Consider the following 24,743-nt stretch of genomic DNA (forward strand, 5'->3'; position numbering starts at 1 on the left):
TTGCCATCATGAAGTTTTTAGGGCATATTTTCACTGTGTTGCGAAGCTTGAGCTAAGTGTGCACCGTTAATATGTACTTTTATATAACATGAACGAGCACGCAACTGCATGCTGCTCTTATATTTCCCTTTGCAGAATGTGGCCAATAGTTGATTACAAGTGAGACCAAAAATTCATAACGAAATTGTCACATCATGTTCTTATCATTTGTGCCTAAAACTACTTAAAAACATGGGTCAGCTTGAACAGTACACGCTAATTGTTCGTGAACGTTGAAAACTGACAACAAAAAGCACATAGAAAAAATAGCACAAAAAGTCTATTGGGTAGAACACAATGAAAATTCTGTGGGCCCTGTAAAGATTGCACTCAGCTGGGGTTGAATGTCTATCGAAATTCAATAAATTCAAAAGGCGGTCAATAGTCCAACAATAGAGTTTCAAAACTCATTTTTGTAAGGGAGTTATTTTCATTAGATACAAGGTGTGATTCTCCAAGACTCCCTACGGATTCGCATGGCAATTTATTTCTTGCATGAACAGCGTCATACAGTTTTAACTCTATTACTATACTGTTCTGCTCTGAAACAATGTTGCTTTCAGATTTAAACGGGTTTCGTTCCTTAATAAAAAGAACCCGACAGCATGCGGAGTGACACTAAGTAAGAAAAAGAAAGAAAAAAGCTCTGAAATGTCGCTGGACATCTCATTGAAAGGGAGACGGAGAGGCACTGACAATTCCTTTTGTTATTGGTTTCGCAATGTCGCTACTTGGAAAAAGAAATGAACACTTTTCTTCCAAATATATGCTGCCTCCTTTCTTTCATTGCTTTAGTGTACACAATGTCCGTACAGGTTGTGTGCCTGCATATGGCGCGCTCTTTGACTACGGAATTAAGCCATTTTTCGCTCCTGAAGAAGCACCGCATATGCGTGGTACATTGTAGAGGTAAAATGAATTACCCTGGTTAAAAAGAGGAACATGCGTACAGATGTACCCCTACTTCTGCTCCATAACGAGAAATCATGACATAAATGAATTGCTAGCAACGAAAACACAAGATGTACAAGGTCCTTTCATCGTTGTGCAGTCGACGTTCTTTTATTTCAGAGAACTAAATTGAGTGCTTTACAGAAAGAAATCAATGTAAAGGCGTGCTAACAGTACTTTTTCCATGCCCCATATTGAGTAAGAATGCAATTTTCAAAGGAATGTGATTTGAAGTGCGTGGTTTCAGATCCGAGTACTCATCGCCATACCTGGCGTGAATAAAACGCATATTTTCGCTCTGAAACATCTCGGGGAATCGTCATTTTTGTTCTTAGCCGCACTTGTCGCACGAAATGTATGCGTCGTTATCGAAATAACATGCGAAAAAATGTAGTACGTTTTCTAGAATAGAGCTCTGAAGCGTACTTTTTTCACGTGCTGTTTAACGTCGCGATAACAATCAACCTATCAAAGCAAATAAGTTTATTTGCCACCTAGGAATTTCCGGAGGGAGGGCAGCTGCAGGAAACAGCTACCGAGTGATATTTCTCGGTAGGCTTATGGTTTTTTGCTTTCTGTTTCCAAAAACGCTCCCTTGGTTTGTCATGGCAGGGGCAGACCCACCTAAATATTTCGATCGCTACACAAACTTCAGAAGCAAAATTTTGGTAGACATTGGAAACTTGGACTATTTTTATCAATATGTTCTTTTTTTATCAATATGTTAACAGTAGCTTACGATATCCTACAGCTGCCTCACAATTATTTAATACAGAGCCTCTAGAATTTCTGAGGGGTGCCGATATGTATAACTAGGTAGTTTTCAGTAGCTTTTGTCAAACCTTTGGTCATAACAACGAGGAATGTTGTATGCGAATATTATAGTCTTAGTGGCAATGCGGTGCAGCATTAATTCGATGAATGAACGCAACGTTTGTACCTGACAAAACAAGTCTATTCCTTGAGAGCAACCCTAGGAAGTTGTCTCCAAGAGCAGATAACTGGACAGTTTATGGTAGTTTGGAATCAATTCAAACCGCATCCACTAGCTAGCCATCATAAGTGCTTTTCTTTATAGTACTACACTGACATCGCATAGTATCCAGGAAATGTACGAAAGTAGAATAGCGTCCAATATGGGCGACCGTCTGAGTGACCGGCGGGAGCGATCAGCTGTCGCGTATGCATCTGTATAACATAGAAGCATCTGGATAAAAAAACAAGGATACACCTTGAAGCGTAGAATGCGCAGGCAAGCGGTTACATAACAGATAGCCCTCAGTTCCCCGCGCGGACATTGTCGTAAATCTTTCCGCGAGACAGTTCCTTTTCATGGCTGCTCATACCGCGAAGAAACAAGAGGGCAAGTCCGAAGTGGCGCGCGTAGCTTCGTGCCTAGCGCCCAGTGATTTGGGCGTTCAAACCACGCGCATGGGCAGGGAAAAAAAAGACATGCAAGCCAATATTGTGGCGCGGTCCCCTTCTGTCACGCTGCTCTCGACAATGTCGCTAGTCGGTCCTTTCCGCGGTTCTGACGCACGATATATATATTTTTTTCTGGCATATGTTTCGGTTTCTTTGACGCTCATCCGCGGGTTGTATTGATTTGTGTCGCTCTCTCCCACTATGCGTGCGGCGGAGACGACTTTCGGGGCCGCGTTGCAGAAGCCATATTGTCATCTTGGCCTTGATGAGTAGTTCTGTTTTCTTGCCATGTGTTCGTGTCAGCGTGCGTTACGCGTGTCCCTTTGGCCTTTCTACGCCTACAACGAGAGAGTATGACGCGTTTAGTGATTACCCCATCCAGCCTTATGTTCGCGGAGGGGCTTTGGCGAAGTAATGACTCGTAAATCTTGCGTGTACCAGTTTTATCCTTCGTTACGGGCCAGCAAAATCTACGACGTAAAAGCGCGACTGCAACCTAATGCGAAAAATATGTGTAGACAAAACGGGCACAGACTACAATGTCGGAGTGAGCGAGAGATGTAATGCCTCTATAGAAGTGAATAGGATAAGGCTGGTTGCTGGTCATCAGTGGTCGGAGGTCTTTTTGTCCGGATTCCCGGTTCATTTACGGGACCTATTTTTCATTCTGATAACCATTTCGGATTGTATGCCTGCTCTAAAGCACCACGTAAGTAGTTCTAATAACGAAATATGCTAGTATGGGATGTGGCTGAGAAAGGAAAGAAAAAAAAATTGCATGCGGACTACAGCTGTGCAAAAATCGAATTCAGTGTTTATCCACATCGACAAGTTCTAACTAGACAAGAAAAAGTACCTTTATAGATCCCTTTCTTGTGATGAATTCGTACTACATATCCTATTTACTGCTAACATTTGCAGTTGACAGCTCTGAACTTTTTGTTGTCACGTTGTGCTTTTCGTTAGCAAAATTTTGAGAATTGCTGCTCAATGTAAACAATGTTGCATTATATACACCACTTCTCGAACAATAATGATGTGGCTTCAGGCTACCATCCTGTAACTGCTTCACGTATATACTGCGTTTCTCCTATTGAGCGCCACTGCGAGGATTCACGTTCATGATTGTGACATTTCTCTAGTTGACAAGCTGAAAAGCGCGGGGAATAACTAGTCTTTAACTTTGTTGTTGGTCGGCTGTCTTGTTGGCGATTATTTCAGATGCTGTACAAATTACAAAGTGGTATGATATTTTGATGGTGAGAATTTACAACGTAGACTAGACATCTTATAGCCCCCGGCGCGAGCTAAATTGCAACGGCGTCTAGACTAAGCATCATAATTTCTGACAGACAGTCTGCACACCATGTAGTATGCATAATGCCTTTTTTTCCATTGACTTTTTTTGTTCAGATTTAATGCACGAAGTTCATTGTCCGGAGAAAGTGTAATCTGGGTATAAAATTTCATATACTAATATGTGCAGTATGTATGGTAGGTATGGTATGGTACGGTACTACAGCATGATATGGTACGGTATGATATGGGGCATGATACGGTACGGCACGGCATGGTATAGTATGGTATGGTATAGGGTCGTCATAGTGGAGAGTATCAGAATAATTCAGATCTAGTGAAGTTCTATAACGTGCGCTAACATCGAACACTAAGTGGGCGCCTTGTGTTTCGCCTCCATTCAAACGCAGTCTAGCCCACGTCTTTATGAGCAGCAGTCTATCGGCTTAATCATTTAGCCATCGCGGCAGAGCATTATAAGAATGCATGTACTCGCGAACAGTAACCTCAACTTTTCTGTCATTTATTTCTACGGGGGAAGTTTCGTCTTCGCTCATACTCTCTTCATCGGGCGCAGATTTACGGAAGCGGCCGGTGGCGAACCCATTCACGACATCATTGGTAACGAATGACCGACTGAGATTCCGTCATCAACTTCCATTTTCTGTGAAGCCGAGATAGCCACAAATGATCTTAAGCATGTGTAAACCACTCTGCACAGCGACAGTAACAGGAGGAAAGCGCATGTCACAAACCTTGATGAAATTCCGTTGGGCATTTTGTGCTTTATTCGGTGAAACTGAAAAAAATAAAATTAATAGAGGGTCCCCCCCGGTTTCAACCTATAAAAAATAACAATAAATATGTACGGAATGTAATTTTTGAAATTCGGATTGAACCGATAAAGCTCCATTGATGTGCGGGGTGCAGCTAACTGGCTATGGAGAACTAGTTAAATTCAGTGACAGGAGAGAAACAACAGGGTATGGAAACCGAGGGGTAGTAAAAACGTGCATAGCAAAACTCATTCAGTTCATTTTGAGACATGCGTCTCTATACTGCCTTATACTGCTCCGGAGATTGTGAGGCTTCACGATGCCGCCAAAGATATTCTCTTAGTGCTGTGCTGTTTAATGTCATCAACAGCTTGAGGCGGTTAACTGCATGGCTTAGTGTGTTTTTCTATTGTATATAAAGACGCTGGAACCGATGCATAAGTTTCACGAACAGATTTAATGTTGTGGCTTTCGTGACAATTCAACAACAGTTCCACTGCGGTCGTCATCACGCAGACAACGTGATTCTTCACGCCATTCATGAAGAACTAGCCGATAATATAACAAACCACTTTTTAGTAATCAATTAGTACAAGCGGTTTTAGTTGAAAGGTTCCATCATTTAACTAATATTATATATTTATGATGACTGCAGCATTTTCTCATTCAGGTACCCCCATATAAGTGATTCACTAGTCTTAAACTACTATTACACTGGCGAAATAAAAGCTCAGCCTTTCAAGAGAACCAAGATAAATTGAAGCGGGGGAACGGAATAGTATTAACAAATGCCACCAAAAGATTGCATAGTACTATTAATGCATTCACAGAAAAAAAAAGAATGTTCTAAAACAAAATTCAAGATATGTGTCCAGAATTAAACGCAGCAAACAAAACAATAAATTCATCAAATCGTAAAGAAAGATAAAAAAAAAATCACCCAATCCGTATTTAGAACGCGCACGTACACAGTCTGCAAAGACCAAAATTTAACTCTTAAAATATGTATAGTCAGTGTACTGTACCTCAACAATTACGGCACGTAGAATATTAGACTGTCCTACCTTCGTGGCGTCTATAAAATAATAAAAACTCGCACTGAAATCGCATCGCGCACTTTGTTTTAACTTGGTGTTAAAAGGTTAAAAAAAGCATGATGAAGCAGTCGCAACCGCGATGGCCGCAAACTGCCTATAGTCTACAAGAGCTCAGAACCAGTCTAGTCCGTATGGAAAGGCATGGTTGGGTAATCTCTCTTGGAATGAACGCATATAGAAGGTAAAAAAATGAATACATTCCTTGGCACAGACAAATTATGCTATCGTTTTCTTGGCAGCAGTGATTTGTTTGCGCTGAAGTTTCGTACTATCGCAAATACCATCGTAGAGTACGCTTTCTACGATAAACGGGTACTCGGCGGTAAGCCTCAGAAGTCTTACAGAAAACGGTTCTTGTGATCAAGGTGGCTAACAAGCGGCCGGCAGAATTCACATGCAGATGCCATATTGAAAAGATGGGATGTTCAGGAGGAAACAAGAAAATAAAATGCTATGGTTTGACGTCATACAAGCTCGAAATTTTGTACGAATAAAGCAATAAAGATATGTAAAACATAGGGTAAAGCGAGAAAAATTAAAAACATCGGAAGACAGACAGACATCTACAGTAATTACCCTATTTGAACACCTGAGAGCACCACTGCGCGCATCGAGGAGACATAACTTAAGCACTCAGGACCCGCAGACGCGTTACGTGCACAGATCAGGGCCGGTATTTAATATTTTGATCTCAATAACCGCTACAAATGCCAATACGCAGACAGTCTTCAAGATAATGTAAAACTTGTTCTGCACGTGCGTGGGCCACATATCAGATATCCCAGAATTTACTTTTCGATTTCTCATTATCTGCTCACCATATCATGGGAATCAGTTTCTCCCAATACTTCAGTTGTTACCAGAGAGAGAAACTACGCCGCCGTGAAAATTAATTTTGTCAAGTACACTCCGTCCAGAGCTAATCATCGTAGCCTTTTAAATCAGTCATTCTTTGGGCTACAAGACCACGTCACGTTGTAATTATTACTTATCATCGTCAATAGCAACCCAGCTACTTTCTAATATACCTTCAAATATTAGTGATAGTTACGTTAGCTTTTATAAAAAACGCATATCATTCTAACAAGGCATTTGCCCTTAACAATGTGCCACTTTGTTTTCTAACATCAGGGCTGCGGTCAGGATCACTGATAACGATTATGAAGCGCCAGTCTTGCCTCCTGCCTAGCGCACGAAGAATGGTTTGATGTGTAAGTTGATACCATGTTGCTCAGCGGCTGGAGTGGCATCTAATTTTCCAGAACACACCTTTAACCTAGGCCTCGTACAAGCTCCAGCTTCAGCGTCTTTGTCCTCGAGAACACTGCCAGAACATGTTCCCTGTCTCGCGAGTGCGTTTCATCACACTAAGAAATATTTGGATAACACATCTCGGGCTGGTTGCCATACCAAAAAGCAGAAAAGCGTAAGTTAGACAAGGGCGAAAAACGTGAAGACGAGATGCGCACAACGCTGACTCACAAATGAAGATTTATATTCCAGGCACTTGGATAAATATACAGCAGCATCAGGAATACAGGGAGAACAAAAAAGCCCGATAAACAATCATCGGCACCAGAACTCATGCAGGGCTTCGGATAAGAAACGCAATTATTTTAACACAAGAACCGCGGAAGCCGCTGACACAATGCTGGTTGAGATCTGCGATGTTTACGTCTTTAATGATTTCTTGCGTGGTTTTGTCATCGGACCTGCGCCGCTTGGTTGGGTTGCTCGACTTGGGAGTGCATTTACAATCAGGGCAGTGAATGCCCCGATGATCTCATATTGTAGTTGTGCTCGTATAATACCATATTAAGGCATCTGCCTGTTTGGTCTACATAAACATGGCCGCAAGAGAACGGGATAGCACGACGCCCTCAGCATAGAAAATGAGCCGGTGCCGATTATTTATGGTGCATCCGTCAGCGCTGTACGTGTCTCATCTTCACTTTGTCGCCCTTCTCTAGATTTCAATGTTCTGCTTTCCGTAAAAATTGGCGGACACTCAAACTCTTCCTTCAATGGTATGACATCGAGGCGTTAATGACTGCCCTCTCGAAGGCAGCATAAAACATCTGTCCAATATTGGTGTGCCTTGGTAATGGACTGGTCCTATGTAGGGCCGGACATTCCCAACCGAGAACCAATACTGTGCCGGTGGTTCGTGCTGCCTGGAATGCGCGTACATGCAGTTTGCTATTTGCTTAAACGCTCATCTACTAATTTTCTTCTCTATTATTACACAGATGCTCATATCATATAATTGTGAGCTAACGCATTATGTAAATGGCTACCCGACGTGTAGATATAAAGCCTGACTTTATAACTAAAGCCCCTACGTGGTCTAGGTGCAGCCTGTACAACTCAGCATCCAAGTCTCCCTTGTGAGTTTGGCTATTATGGGGCCACTCTCCTATCTCAAGGTAGCTCCCGTGGGACCGTGACGTCACACAACTTGCAGGCCTACCGCGTGCCTGCCATGCCACCTGCCAACTATATGACTATACCATCTGCCAGAGACTGGCCTCTGATTTCAAATACAAATATGCCCCCCTCCATTTTCTTCCTGCATGACCTAGGAATAGGGCTGGAAATTTAACCTGCCAATGAACACCTGCCAGAGTTTCACATCGCGTGTAATCCTCACACTACGTTCTCTGAGATATTTAGCTTATAATAGTCACGCATTAATAAAACACGTCATGCCCTCGAGTAGGTTTGCAAACCGCAGCGGCGCAAACGAATCAGCCTAGCTTGGCACTGCATTAGACCAATGCCTTCCTTGTAGCCGATTACCCTGAGCGCTTAGCACGGCCTTCGTCTTCATCTGCCCCAGACCGAATCAGAGACTCATTCAAGCTGTAACGTCGTATCCTTAAAGTGTCCTCCGAATTTTTGTTCCTTCTGCGCTCTCCGTCCCATTTCCAGCTGCATGGTTTCAGAAGAGCCCAAACGGAAGTTTTTATGGCAACCTTCTACATTAGTGATTCTGAGGTATATCAAGCAGACAGACTTAGTGCTTCACTGTGTATTTCGAGTTGTGATTGATTACTAAGCTTAGACTTTGTTCAAATAACTGATACTAGTGGCAGATAAATTCGTTACGATTTAGTTAATAGGGCAGAACGTTCCCAAGGAACCTAGGCTGTGCGAATGCCGCAGTGGAGGACTCCTGACATTTGGACCAGTTGGGAATTTCAGCGACATCGCTCAGTATACCTTGCGTTTCGCCTCCACCAAAAAGCGGCTGCCTTGGCCGCAGTCACTCGGAGTTTCCCTAAATAACGATTGCCCGCGGCATGTCTTTGCGTTTTTCACGCGAAATTCTTCATGTACTGTAAGCAATGCCTCGAGGACTGTATCTGGTAGCATGTACTTTGAACAAAGAAATTGGATGTTTTGATGTTGAAGACGGAGCGGGTTACACTCTGCTTCCAGAGTGTAACCCGCTTCTTGTTTTCTTTCGTCAGCGCTCCAGTGCACATTATCGTGATTATACACATTATGAGAGCATCTTGACTACATTTTCAATGAAATGGCATCGTTTTATTTGAACTCTCAAGGTATCCCAAGCTGCCACCCTCTAATGTTTAGGTGACAAAGCACGAGAACAGATCGATGGAGTTCTGTTTTGCTATGTTTTTCAGGTGAATGGCCACATAATACTTGTCTCCAGCATGAAAGCGAATGAAAGCTGGGAAGCTGCCTAAAGACTGAGGATGAAACAGCACGTAACACTCGAAAGAATGACAAGAATATTCTTCGCCAAGGTCATTAATCCCGCAGACTGGCCTTGTCACCCTTCGCTGCGGCACATCATTCGCACTTAACGTGAGCTTGCGTGCAACCAACACGTTTGCGTTGTTTTACATTTCTCTTACACAACGGGTACTGCTAATTGCGGAAATAATTCTACTTTGTAATAAAATTCGTGAAACCGTATGTGTGAAATCTAGGCATTCACGCAGTGCTGGCTACGCCACGATGGCGCTCCCGAACGTGGCTGTAAAACTGGCCGCTAGGCGGCTCACGGTAGGTTCGCTGCAGGCGTTGCAAAGGCAGTGCAATGGAGGTATTCTGACAGCATCGCTGACGTCCGCGCACTTCGAGAGGAGAGGAAGACGAGGGGGAGAGGATAGAGGTCCTGTCGTTCATCTGTGTCATGCCTGTCACCATCAGACGCACCACGTGGACATGCTTTTCCCTATTTCGCGTCAACGAGATTGCGAAGAGCTCCTGTGCATCCCCGTCCGCTTGGTCGGCTCTCCCCTTCGGACGTTATATATACCATCGCTGACCGAACGTCGTCCGTCCAGAGCGCGGTAATTTGTACGCGACGCACAGCGGCGGAAGCGCGCGTGGACGCCGCTCCTTTCTTTTCTTGCATCCTGCTGCGCTCGTTTCCGCTTCCTATATCCCTTTCTGCACATAGGTGCCTCCTCCCCTGCCCTTCCCAACTTTCCCGCTTCCCGATTTTCACTCGGCCAAGCAGCTCACGTATATACACGGGGTGAACTATTGGCTGGTTCCGCTCTTTTTGTCTATTCCATACCGGTCTGCAACGCGCACACTGGAGCAGCACCAGTTAGGCGCGGACTCGCAAGCAAAAATGCACTCAAGCTGGCCCGCGTAACACGTGGGCGCAGACCATAGGGAAACGGCGGACGGAGAGGGGAAGAGAAGGAAGCGAGACAGCGCACACGTCGTGAGAACACGTGACAGTCAAGCAGGCACACAACAAAAACAGGCCGGCTGGACGCTGCGGACCCACCACGCACGATTTATAATCACCGAACCGGACGCCAATGTCGCCCCGAAAAAAGGGCTCGCCACCGCCGTAGCGGCGCCCCGGGGCTAAACGCTGCGCGCGTGTTCACTGGTATAGCGCTTGTCGAAAGGATCGTTCGTCGCCTTTTATTTCTTTTTCGGCATGCGTAACGAAGTTTTACGCACTATATTTTTTGTTTGTGTGCGGAATTTATAGATTAAGCGCTCTTGGGTATTTGATAGCTCTTAGCGTTTATGGGTTGCAATTAGGTACCAAACAGTTTCTTGTTTGTGTTGTTTGCGCGTACTGTAGGGGCGGCCAGAATGTTATACGAAGATGAATCAATCGGTAAGACGTGCATAAAATTTACTGTTTGTTCTGAACAAAATACATGCACAACAAATTGACGCTGCTGCTTTGTGGCGCAGGAAAAAACAAGCCTTTTAAATCAGATGCATGCATAGCGCTCAGACTAAGGCCCAAACAAATGAAACAAAAAATTTGTTTACTTTATCGTGTAATAAATGGTTCACGCGACATATTAGTACTACGAGACGCAGTTAGTGTGAACGGTATAAGCTAAGTAATCTGAGTGCTAATTGCTGCCTAGTTTTTTACCAGCGGGGGAAATACAGTACTCGCCTAGCGAAGGCACCTTTAGAACTTCAAAAGTTTCTTTAAGGAGTTACTATTACAAAAGAGGGGAAAAAAAATTATAAAGTGCCTAATTCTCGTTTCCGTGAGTGCGATGTGGCATGAAATCAGTTTTGTACGATCGCATTACTTGCTGCAATAGGTTCGATATTCGCAACTAATCACGTGCACAAATTGGCGACTACGCTCCAGATGTTAGAGAAACGTCGTGTAATATTTCGCAAAAACGGAATAAAAACTAAACACAGTTTCCCTGCAAATTCAGTTCAGTTGGCGAGTTTACTACTGGTTTTAACCAAGACGACCCAGACATATTTTAGACAGTTGCAATAAAGCGGTCAGAATTTCATTGTAATCTGCAATTCTATTTCTGCACAAAAAGCGGATGCGTTCAGTTGTTTATTCCTCGTAATTTAGCTTAGATTCACTGTAACAAAACCAACCGCAATGACAATAAAATTCACACATGTTATTTTGGAATAAACGTATTGATTGATTGATTTGTAATGGAGGTTTATTGCTGCAGTAAGGAACTTGTAGACAGACGGCCTCATTGACAGAGAGCGGCGGCTTTTCTAGGCGCAGACAGCAGAGCGCGCTCGGTCAATGTGCGCTGTCGCGTATGCATATCATCTTTGTTACGGCTTGATTGATTGATTTATTGATTAAAACACTTCAGTTTTTGTAAGTCCTTCACGAAAATGCCCCACCATTGCAATAGCACTTGAGGCGGATGCAGACTCAGTCACCGGTGACTGCCGTAAAGCATGCTATTCGAGCCCTTCTCCAACAAATTTCCCAAAATTTGCATTAAAGAAACACCAAGAACAAGTACAAGCTATATGAGTATAAGTTTTCAATTTGACAAATAATTGCATGCGTCCAACTACATCAATTCATGTGTCCGAGTGTTAGAAGCATTGTTGCAAGGCCATTCGCTTCGAAATTATGGCAACTCTCCCTTTGCTGCAGCGGCGTCATGTGTTAGGATCGACCTGTGGAGAATATTTTAATGAAATTTTCACATCGATGAAATCGTTTTTTGCTCCTGCACTAGTAACATAACCGGAGAGACGCAGACAATCAGTTCCTATTGTGAACAGTAATTAGGTGGCGCGTTCCTCAGTGTCCGTTCTAGAGGATCGGGTGTTCTTAATAGCTGCTCTCCTTCATAAAGTAGCCTGCGCTGATTATGGATGGGGACCGAGCGAATTATTTTCTAGCCAACAGGAAGGTACAGTTGCTTGATATTATCAGTTGATCGGAAATCATGGTCATGGCGGTCAATATTTAATAATAAGGGTTTTCTTCAGGTAGTGAGCATTTCGTGCGGATGACGGTGTCCAAAATGAATGTTAAAAAAATTATCTCTAATCGAACCAAAACTTGGCGCGTTGATAATGATCCCGGGCTGAGTAATTTCACCCCGGGCGTTTTTTAATCGCTTCATGGAACTAATCTATTACACCGTGCTCGTTTATTTATTCATTCTTTTTTTGATCATACCGACCTCTGCCAGCAGCTCATTAGAAAAAAAAAATTTATCTTTGGCCTTTCCTTTGGTTGTTCGCATCTAGAGCAAATGTTAAAATGTTAGGCAAAACTAAATGAAATCGTGTTATTTTCGTTGCTTTTTTTAGATGGGCGTACAAATGCACTTACGGACGAAACGATTACTCCGTCTTTCTATAGGCTCCTTGCTTCTTCAGTGTTATTATTCTTTTTCTGCGCCGCAGCCAGGCATCGAACTGGCTTCTGTAGGCTCTGATCTCCGTTGCGACGATGTTCTATTTTTGTAATTTTACAGTCGTCGTTCCCAATACTTTATTTTCGTTCCTTTTCTTCTGGGGTTAATGCAAGGGATGCATTAAACGATTAATAAAAAAAAATAGATTTATTCAGGAAACAAGCGAAAGGGAAGGGTCGCGCTCGTTTCGTAATTAGTACGCATGCCGTTAATGATCAGAAGCGTCGAGTGGAAATAAAATAACCAGATAGAACGGGTGAGGAGTTGCAGGCACAGGCTGAAATACAGACTGAAGGGGAAAAAACGGCTCTGCGAAAGGAAACAAGAAAATAGTCTGCATCGTGGGCGCATGGGTTCCATGAACAGTGCTGGATGCACAGGATATCGAAAATGAAGGAGCAAGAGGAAATGGGGAAGCAGACGACCAATGAAGCGAGAATGCCAGCTTCCTCTCCAGTTTTCCTTCTTTTTGCTGGATAACTGAAATGTCTTAAAATGAAATAAAGTTTGAATAAGACATTTTGTGCTTCCCTAGCGCCACAACTTTTGCCTAAGAGAAATAAATATAGGAGAGAAGGATTTACAAAACACACCGCACACGGAAGCTAGACGGCATGAAAGGCCGCAAAAGAAAGCAGACAGGAGGCTCAGCAGTAGCTGCGCATAATGGAAGGGAGAAAAAAAAAAAAACATTAATTCTTTCTTCAGTGCTTACAATTATGCTGCAGATTTGAAAAACATTAGCAAGCATATGCCCCTTTATGTCGATAATTTCAGCATTCTGCGGATAGTTAGCCAACAAAAAGTGTTTGAATTGTGTAAAAAATATGTAAAACAACGAAGAAAATTGGTGATGACCTTCCATGGTTACAACGCGAAAGACGGAATGAGAGATAAGGATATGGACGCAACACAGCGGTTCGTTGCGTCATTCCTTTTTCCGTCTGTCGCGCTATAACTGTGGAAGAAATAAATTAAAATTGGATGTTTTGTTAAATTTTACTTATTTCAATAACTATTGCTTTTTTTACATTGTCTGGGCCAAGATTTATTATCGCAACTTTGATTATGAATATTTTGCGCAATATGCCATTATTTATGCTACTAAGCTCTCCATCCCATCTCAAGGAAAAAAAAAACTAGCACCGAACTCTCAGCGAGTACAAACCTATGCCAGTCATACGTTTAAATGGTTTGTTTCTTTTTCGCAGTTTATTTTTGTTATACGTACTTCGAGTTTTTACCATAGTTCATTGATATCCATTTCATTTAGCACATGTGTCGCCATGATACCCCGCCATACTTTTACACTGCTAAAAATATTAGGAAGACGCTTAAGCTAAGCCTTAAGGCTAGACGTGATGGCTTCCGTTCGCTTGGTTCATCTGTTTTTGTTTTGTTACAACGGGCTACAACTGATTGACTCGGCGATTTCCAGCTAAGTTTAGTTGTTTCTTACATCTCATATTATATTTGCTTTCCTTTATTTTTACCCTTTCTTTTTCTTTTATTTTTATTTTCGTATTATTAATTCTTCACTATTTATTTATTTTGTAATGGGGCGTTTATTGACGCTCAGATGGAGAGCTGTGAGGAGAGGACCTTGCAACGGCGAGCCTAGCGTACTTCTTCTTTGTCTTCGTCGCACAACGCACTGGTGCATGTCGATGGCTGAAGTGCTGACTATCACAGTACATATTCCCCCCGGGTAAAAAAAGGAGCCATCCTGGTGACTTATGGCGCGGAAAGCACAGCGGGGTCATAAAACGGCTTCAATCGGTTCACGTGAACTGTTTCACGACCAAGGCGACGCAAGTCCGCAGAGGGCGTGACGGGCTCAACTACGTAGTTGACTGCAGATGTTTGCTGGAAGACCCTATATGGCCCGTGGTAGCGAGCAAGCAATTTCTTTGAAAGGCCAGGGGTTGGGGAGGGCACCCAGAGCCACACCAGAGAGTTCGGGAGATATGACGAAGCTTCGCCGGTATCACGGAGGTATTTTTGTTGCCACTGATTTTCTGTTGTGAGAGAGCGGGCGAGCTGACGGCATTCTTCTGCGTACGTGACGGCATCGGATAGCGGGGAAGATTCGGAAACGTCAGGGCGGTAGGGAAAAAGTGTGTCCATAGTACAGGGTGGCTCGCGCCCGTAGAGGAGAAAGAATGGAGAGAATACAGTAGTGGTCTGTGCCGCGGTGTTATATGCGTAAGTAACAAACGGTAGAACTTGGTCCCAATTGGAATGGTCGGTGTTCACGTACATAGCCAGCATGTCACCGAGAGTGCGGTTGAAACGTTCTGTCAGTCCATTCGTCTGAGGGTGGTACGAGGTAGCGGTGCGGTGTATGGTGCGGCATTCTTTCAGGAGAGCCTCAAGAGCGTCTGATAAGAAAACGCGTCCGCGGTCACTGAGCAGTTCGCGAGGGGCACCATGGCGAAGAACCAGGTTTTTCAGAATAAAGGCAGCCACGTCGCGTGCGGAAGCAGAGGGTAATGCTGATGTCTCAGTGTAGCGGGTCAGATGATCCACTGCCACGATAATCCAGCGGTTGTCAGCTGAAGTTGTAGGAAGGGGACCGTATAGATCTATGCCGACACGATCAAACGGACGGGCAGGACAGGGCAACGGCTGCAACGAAGCAGGATACTTGCGAGGAGTTTTTCGGCGTTGGCAAGACTGGCAAGAACGGACAAAATGGCGGACAAAGCGGTACATTCCACGCCAGAAGAAGCGTAGACGCAAGCGCGTGTAGGTTTTCAACACTCCGCCGTGGGCGCACTGGGGATCAGTATGGAAAGCAGCACAAATTTCGGCGCGGAGATGACGGGGGAGGACTAAAAGCCACTTCCTTCCGTCGTGAGGATAATTGCGGCGATAGAGCAGCCCGTCACGAATTGAAAAATGGTGAGCTTGGCGGGCAAGCGCCCTAGACAAACGACCTGGAGAGTGACTTGAAAAAAAGTCCAGAAGTGTAGATATCCACGGGTCGCGCCGCTGTTCCGTGGCCATGTCGATAGTGGCAAGCGAAGACAAATCGTAGGCGCAGATCTCATCAGACAACGAAGAGGGAGGCAGCGGTGAGCGCGAAAGAGCGTCCGCGTCAGTATGCTTGAGGCCTGAGCGATATATGACACGAATGTCATACTCTTGGAGGCGAAGAGCCCAGCGAGCAAGGCGGCCGGACGGGTCCTTGAGGGACGCCAGCCAGCACAGAGCGTGATGATCAGTGACCACATAAAATGGTCGGCCATAGACATACGGACGGAATTTGCCGATGGCCCAAATAAGGGCCAAGCATTCTCTTTTTGTAACAGAATAATTGGACTCTGCCTTGGTCAAGGTGCGGCTTGCGTACGCCACCACATAGTCTCGGATACCAGGTTTGCGTTGGGTGAGAACGGCGCCTATCCCAATACCGCTAGCGTCAGTGTGAATCTCAGTTGGCGCATTCGGGTCGAAGTGGCGGAGGATGGGAGGCGAAACCAAGAGACGGCGTAAAGTGTTGAAGGCGTCATCACAAGCAGGTGTCCATGCGGAGAGGTCGGAGCTGCCGGAGAGGAGCTGGATGAGAGGAGCAATAATAGATGCGAAATTTAAGATGAAGCGGCGAAAGTAGGAGCACAGGCCGATGAAACTTCGTAGCTGCTTCAGTGATTTTGGGCGTGGGAATTCGGCAACTGCACGAAGTTTGGTGGGATCGGGAAGAATACCATCCTTAGAAACGACATGGCCTAGAATAGTTAGTCGGCGAGCAGCAAAGCGGCACTTCTTCAGATTCAGTTGGAGGCCGGCAGTAGCGAGACAAGTGAGAACGTCCTTCAGTCGGAGCATTGGGATTGAAAATCGGTAGAAAAGACTACGATATCATCGAGATAGCAAAGACAGGTTCGCCACTTGAATCCACGAAGCACATTGTCCATGAGGCGTTCAAATGTGGCAGGGGCGTTGCAAAGCCCAAAGGGCATGACGTTGAATTCATATAATCCATCTGGTGTGATGAAGGCAGTTTTAGAGCGGTCAGCGTCATCCATTGGCACCTGCCAGTAGCCAGATCGTAAATCCAACGAGGAGAAAAACTCGGCGGCCTGCAAGCAGTCCAGTGCGTCATCGATGCGTGGCAGAGGATAGACGTCCTTGCGCGTGATCTTGTTGAGCCGGCGGTAGTCGACACAAAACCGGAAGGAGCCATCGTTTTTAGGTACCAACACAACTGGAGACGCCCAGGGACTGTGGGATGGCCGAATGACACCACGACGGAGCATGTCGTCCACATGATCAGCAATTACTTGGCGCTCCGAAGCCGACACGCGATAGGGGCGCTGGCGCAAAGGTGCGGTTTTACCGGTGTCAATGGTGTGCTCTACGACAGACGTGCGGCCCAAGTCAGTTTGAGGAAGGTCGAATGAAGAAGCGAAGTTCTGAAAGAGGGCGACAAGTTGATCACGTTGCGCAAGTGGAATATCAGCATCAATAGCATGTTGGAAAACGTCGGAGGGCGTCGAAGCCGTCGCAACATCGTAAGAGCACAGACTAACGTCGAAGGAGGGGGTTGAGTCAGCAAGAGTGGTGATATGACAGGGATCAAGCTCTTCAAGACGTCCAATGCATTCGCCACGGAGCAGGACTGCTGGGCAAGAAAATGGGTTCGAGGCGTAAAGTGCACTCTTGCCGTCTTGAATTTCGAGAACTGCGAACGGAAAAAGGAGGCAGGGATGACGGGAGGCGGCTTCAGAAGGTGTAAAAATCGCAGTCAAAGGAGTTACCCACTCACAAGACAGTGGTACGAAGGCAGCAGAGAACGGAGGAATGTCGGTGTCATGGGCGACGAGAAGTTTTGCAGTGCGGGGAGGGGTATTACAGAAGGGGGCATCACAGAGGGGGGCGAAGGCAATTTGCGCACGAGCACAGTCAATAACGGCTTGATGAGTCGATAGAAAATCGTATCCGAGGATGATATCATGCGAGCAGTTCGGCAGAACAATAAACTCGATGGGGTACAAGACGTCTTGAATGAGCACACGGGCTGTGCAAGATGCGGAGGGGTGAATGTGCTGTGATGAGGCGGTGCGGAGCGAAAAGTCGGAAATCGGAGTGGTCACTTTGCGAATTCGACGGCATAGCGCTTCACTGATGACGGAGACGGCTGCACCGGTATCGACGAGAGCGAGAACTGTGGCGCCTTCTACAGAAACTTTGATAACATTAGCGGGACGACACGGAGGACTTGAGGAATTCGAAACAAGCGCAGTTCTTGCCCCCGGAACTGCGACTGTTAGTTTCCCTCAACGGTGTTAGAACGTCGCAGCATTGGAGAAAGCGATCGGCGCCGAGGAGAATGTGATCGACGAGTGGCATAGGTTTGGCGATCTTGTGAGACAAATTGAGAACCGGGCGGAATCATTTGCGAGCGTGAGTCGGTATCGTACGGGTAAAGTCGAATGTCAGGCTGTGAAGGTTGGAGGCGCTGGCGACAAAGGCGTGCAACATTGCCCGGCCGACCGCAGGCATAGCAAATCGGAAGGTTGTCCGTAGTACGCCAAGGTTTCATAGGATGTGGGCGGAACCTTGAGGGTGGGGCTTGGAACGAAGGCTCAGCATGCGGCGGTGAACGGTAGGCAGGGACCTGCACATAGGAGCCAGACGTGGGCGAAGGTGGTGGCCTAGCCGTTACTTGGGCATACGTGAGAGGTGCCGTCACAGGCGGCACCACTGGGTTGGACGGCAAGGCATCAGCGACGTGTTCTTGCACGACACGGCGTATAGTAGGGGCCAAAGATGGAGCCAGTTCAGGAACGAGGCGGCCCGAGTCTTGAAAATGGGGAAGGAGTGAGATTTGACGTGCAACCTCTTCACGAATAAAATCTTTGATCTGTTGATTCAGCGGGCTCCCTTCAGAAGTTGGCGAACCACCCAGGGCTAATGCGGCTACGCCTTCGTCGCACACTCCGGAGCGGCGCCTAGAAGCGCGCCGCTTGCGGAGCTCGTCGTAGCTCTGGCAAAGCTTCACGAGTTCACTAACGCTGGTTGGATCTTTCGCTACCAGCATCTGGAAGGCGTCCTCAGAAATGCCTTCGAGGATGTAGCGGATTTTGTTCGCTTCCGGCATGGCCGGGTCGACTCGTTTGCAGAGATCAACCATGTCTTCTATGTAGCTGGTAAAGGTCTCATCAGCGCGCTGAACACGATCGTGTAAACGTTGCTCGGCACGAAGCTTACGCACTGCCGGTCGGCCGAACACTTCCGCGAAATTTTTTTTAAATGTCGACCAAGATGACAGGTCAGCCTCATGGTTGCGAAACCAGAGGTTCGCCACGTCCGTCAGATAGAATATGACGTTACTGAGCTTATATGAGTCATCCCATTTGTTGTAGCTGCTTACTCTTTCATACGATGACAGCCAGTCGTCGACATCTTGGTCGGCCGTGCCACTGAAGAGGCAAGGGTCACGCTGGCGCACGACGCCAGAACACATGATCGTGGGTGGAACGGCCGGCAGCGTCCAAGTGGACTCGTCTTGCATGGCGGTCGTAGAGGGTAGTGTACGGCTTCGCAGTTCCAGTTTGAATAGGATCGTTTCAGGCACCTCCGCCAATTGTAATGGGGCGTTTATTGACGCCCAGATAGAGAGCTGTGAGGAGAGGACCTTGCAACGGCGAGCCCAGCGTACTTCTTCTTTGTCTTCGTCGCACAACGCACTGGTGCATGTCGATGGCTGAAGTGCTGACTATCACAGTACAGTACAATTTATAATTATTGAATCAATTATGGCCTTACTATCAACAACTAATCACACTTCTCATTCATTACGTAGCAGTTATCGATCAACAACAGGGCTCCACTTTTCCTGACACTTTCCGAAAACTTCCAACAACTCCCGAGCCGGAAGTGGGGTACAGCGACGGCTTTTTGACGGAACGAACTATATACGCTTTCCGTCATATAACATATTTGATACCGAATGATACTCTAAGGGTTGAAGGTGTCTTTTCGCTCTGAAGTGTCGGAGGGAACTAACGAATTGCATGTTGAGACTGCAAATAGCGACAAATGTGGAAGCCATTTCCAATAAGTCAACGAGCTACATTGAATGCACAAAAAGAACACATGCGGATCCCCTGTGAATGTGTGCTTCGTTGTAGTTATATTTTGTGTTTCTCGGAGCGTGTGGTGCGTCAGGAGCCTTAAGCCAGATGCTGTCGATGGCTAACGGCCGAAGGGTAAGGAAGAAGCGGCAGATATCAAAATTAGCGAACCTTCCCTCACGGGCCGAAGGTTCACTGTGTGGACAGGCAGACTCGCCAGGACTGACAAACACTCAATTAAAAAAAAAACAAAAACAAAAAAAAAACGCTGTAGTCGTTTCGGTTCTGCAGATACAGCCCCTGATAGCATCTATTAATGCCGCTCATTAAGTCGATTCAAAGAGCTCATTTCAAGAGTGACTGCGACTGCTAAGAGTGTGCTCCAGTACAATCCCCTTTTTTTTTTCTTCTCTAACTCCTGTGCGACTAAAGAGGTTCAGTGAAACGTTATGCAGTAGTTTCTCGAAATTCATCAGCGTCCGTGATACGAGCTTACTCAGCCTATAACCGGTACCACCTCCTTCGCTGGTGTAAGGAGCTACGCCTGTTGCAGGCAACATAAGATTACCAAGCAACCTGAGGTTTCTCGCGTACTGCTGGAGAAGATCCTTATCACGCTAGCAGGCGGGAAACGATTGTTCACAGCGTCGATCAGGATCAACCTGTCGTGTCGCTTAATCCGGCCGCACCAAGACCCACACGCGTGCTTCATATCTCGGCGAATACATAATGAAACTGAATACGTGCCCAAAGGAAAAGAAAACCTCGGCAAGCCATCGAAAAGCATGCACGCGAGGGTCAAGAACTCACCTGCTGCTGCAACCGCATAACTTTGCTGCAAGCGGTCGCACGCAATCTTTGAACAGCATCGGCCTACATCGACAAAGCAACGGACGGATTATCGCGCTAGGCTCTGGCGCTGGTTTGCCGCGGTGTATAGAGGGGGCTGGAATGCGCGCGGTTGGGTCACAAGCTCGTCTCTAAAAAGGGCTGTCACACCGAAGGTACGTGATAAGGTTCCGTGACGTCTCCGTTTCGTGCGGCCGATGCATACCATCAGTACTTCCTCCCTGTCTCCGGGGGCATAAAACGCCTCTGATTTAGGTGCGTGAGCCAGTGCGTGAGTGGAGCGTTCTCAGTTCGGTTGTGCTAGAGGCGACGTTCAGTGACCCGGCAGTCCTCATGACCCAGCGGGATGTTGCAGATTAAATCTCTTTCATTATTGCTTAACGCGCAGAAATGTGCCTCTTACGTGTCTCCAGGTTGTTTAGCAGCTGAGGACGACCGGGTTCGCAGATTCGACCTCAACTTCAGAGACCGCATTAAACGCCGGTACGCAACGCGACAACGCTCCTACGCTTAGGTTTCCTTGTACTGTTAAGAACTGCGGTCGATAAGCGTCGATTAAATAAACAGTGTCCTCATCAGCCTTCAATGATGCGCTTTTATAAACGGTAATGGTATATAGGTAGATATGAGGGGCTTAATATCTGAAATTGCACAGCTAGGTTATGAGAAGTACCATATACTTAAGGACCCGGTAAATTTCTATCATTTATTGCTTTTTTTTTTATCTGCACAGACATACCGCAGTAAACAGACATCTCTGTGACTTGCCTTATTAAACGTTCGGCCTTCATTGCTGAAATTGTACATCGCCGGTTTGGGCTCATCAGTCTATGCCCTAGACCTGATAAAGCGACCTTCTATCTCTATGAAGACATTTCTTTGTGACGGAGTGAGACGGTACGTTACGTTCACTTCTAAAGCAGTACTACAAATGCGCATACCAAAATCGTTTTTTTTTTTTTACACAAATGTGTGAGAACATGATTCACGCTTATTACCTGTCAAACGGGCACCCGAGATTGAAACAAAGCTTGATGAAGAATTTAATCTTGATGTCAACGACCTTGAATTACTTAACTTGCACTGAAACGTAATTAAGTCTCGCCTAATATGCAGTTTCCATGCGCGATGGAAGGAAAAAGTATTGAATTTGTTTTCAAAAAAGAACTCGTCAGATCTTAGTTTGCGCCCTGGGTGGTCGTAAAATAATCACGTGATGACTTTTGAGACATTTGACCAGTGGCTTTAGGCTGAAATTTGTATTACTAAACAGAGATCAGTGGTTATCCGTGATCAGTCAGTCTTAGCAGACGATACTAATCTTGTGAGTGCGATCTATGTACCCATATGTAAATGACCACGCTCTCTTTTTCGGGTCTTTATATAGATATACCTTCTTATCATTAACTATGAGCATCGTGACTCGGTAGGCAAGTATTTAGCTGCGGACCATGTTTTCTGTGTTTTGTCTAGCTTTCGTCCGCGTTGTTCCTTAGACACTTGTGACGTAAACAGCAATAAACTTATTACTTTTGACTGTCGGTGTTCTTGTCTTCAAGAACGGAAAACATGCGGTACTATTTGTATTTGCAAATTTGTCGTGAGGCGAGAGCCAATGTTTTGGGACTGACTCACCACTTTCCTCAGGATTGACTTTATTTCCATGTTAGGGTTTATTAAGCTTTATTTTGGCCCATTACCACAGTAACAAGGCAGCGATCTACACCGCTACGCGGGGCACGTGAGTTGTGGAGCGAACAGTGCTTGTTCGCAGAGTGGCAGGGAATGAACTTCACCGCGTATGCTCTTGAAAGGAAGCCTTGAAGGAAGTCTGCGTTTATGGGGTGACCAGAACACTAAAACTTGTCGATACTTTGTTTACCCTTTTAGGGGAACTCTCCAAGGTAGATTTGTAATAAGGGAGAAGTAATTAGTTCTTAGCCTCCAGTCATGCGCAGACATAGGGATGCATAGTTAAGCTTCTTTTAAGCCGCATGATTGTCCTCAAGTAGATGCTAAGGGGTAATAGTTTCCCTTTTTACAAAACCTTCCACTTTTATGAAGAGCTCACATACCATCGCACAGGTTACTCTAGTAAGCAAAATAATTCAAAATAGTATCTTCGATAGGATACTCGATATCTTAAAAAATTGTATTTCCGATACCGATACAAGATAACGAACCGAAATCGGTTTCCGATACAGATACTCGATATTGTATCTTCGATACTTCAATACATTTCTGAAATGTCAATATAATAAAGGCGGTAATATTAACGAAGCTGAAAAATTTTACCATGCTTCTAGAACTTTCAGTGGTACCTATATCGCAGTTTTTGTTTTTCTGAACGGGCTTAAACGAATCCGACAGCACCGATTTATTGATGCTGCGCTGTCTGGGCAGCTGGCCTTGTCAGAACTTCACATTGAATTGAAGCCATGGTTACAAAGCTTCCACAAGCAGCCTAGCGAACAATTTCTTTAAGCTAGTGTTCTTCATACGAACCACCCTGTGAGCACTTGGCTACATACAATTACATCTGGAACTTCTTTTGCTGCTTTCCATTTCATATATCTACACGTTACTTACCCGATGGCTCTCTCCGTTTTCTTTGCTCAGTGTTGCGTGCGCTTGGGGGACTGAGCAGGTATTTTGATATTTGTGCAATAGCAGAATTTTGAAGCTCGCATTCTGCGTTAAAAGCTAGAGGATACCAAAAATAAAATGGCTGAACGTTTTTATTAGTTCCGAAACAGCCCCGCAATGTGGGCGTTCTGCAAGCAAGTCAAATAAGAAAATCATCTATATACAATTCGACGAGCACGCCGCACTGTTACATTTGATGAAGGGGCCCTTTACCAGAAGATGAGTGAAGCATAGCCGCATCGAATCGAGGATCCTGAAGTTAGTTAACAAAGTCAAGATTCACTAGCCTCTCTTGAGAACTTATTCTGGTTTAGATAAAAGAAAGAATTGTTGTTGTTGTTTTTGTTTTTTTAAGAGAGAGTGGCTAATACGACGTCAATCAATTCGCATATTTCGAGAACATTTTAAAAGTTTATTGATTTATAAAACAAGGGTATCTTCACAAGTTTTATTCACGTTTCGCTGAAATGTTAGTGGCAAAAAAGTTCTTTGACCATGGATTTGTTATTCAAAATTATGTTCCGGAAAAGTGCAGTTACATAGCATTCACGTCGTGCATTTCTTAATATTTGAGACGTAATAGTTTTTGCGGAAAAAGCCTAGTGGAAGCCACTTCCCGGTGCAGTTACAAAGAAGAGTGTTTATTTCGAATCAACCGCTGTAAGCTACAAGAACGGCGGTTAGCCGACTGCATCATGGCCGACTGAGACCCTAGACGCTCTTGTTCTAGCCGCCAAGCAAAGCTGACATGCGAAGCTCAAGGGTCTGGGGAGCTAGGGTCGTGCATAAGTTACTGCGTTCGTCATCACACTGAGCATGCTACTTGACTAGAATCACATGCCTCAGAGAGGGACAAGGATGCGGATTGCAAAGGGTGGGAAAGCAGCTAGGGATGAAGTGCGTGTGGCCCCTACTCCCTGTTTGTCTTCTTCGATGTTTCTTTGTAGATTTTATTCTTTGTTTCTGCGTGTCTGTTAACGGCTTAGCGGCTTCGTGGTACGCACTAGGTGCTCACAAGTAAACAACCTAACGAGCAGCTACTTGCGATTGGCTTCTTCAGTTTTAAAAGAAGAAAATATGGATAGATGGAGGCTAAGAAGACGAGGCGTTTGAAGGAAACATTGAGCAGGAGGGAAATCAGGATACAATGCCAGCAAAGATGCCTCCCGGCTTGTACTAGCGCCTGAGCGAGCGCCGACAACCAAATGTCTGACACACAGTGGCTTTAATATTTTGGAGTATCGAGTATCGTTAAAATACACGATACACTAAAAATGTATTTTCGATACCGATACTCCGATACTTAAATTTTGAGCGCTCGATACCTGATACCGATACACAAACTGTATTTGAATATACTATCGAAGATACATTTATCTTCGATACTGCCCATGACTGGCGCTGCGGAAT

The 24,743-nt window shown here is 45.3% G+C and overlaps 1 protein-coding gene across 1 annotated transcript in view; it reads left to right on the forward strand.

Annotated features, from left to right (window-relative positions):
* The window catches only part of LOC146207871 (monocarboxylate transporter 10-like), a 123,549-nt gene that overhangs the window by 4,374 nt on the left and 94,432 nt on the right, over window positions 1–24,743 (forward strand). The gene's annotated exons all lie outside the window — the stretch shown is intronic.

The sequence above is a fragment of the Amblyomma maculatum genome, chromosome 1 (assembly GCF_055883805.1).
Source record: "Amblyomma maculatum isolate TAMU_Amacu chromosome 1, ASM5588380v1, whole genome shotgun sequence".
NCBI classification, from domain to species: domain Eukaryota; kingdom Metazoa; phylum Arthropoda; class Arachnida; order Ixodida; family Ixodidae; genus Amblyomma; species Amblyomma maculatum.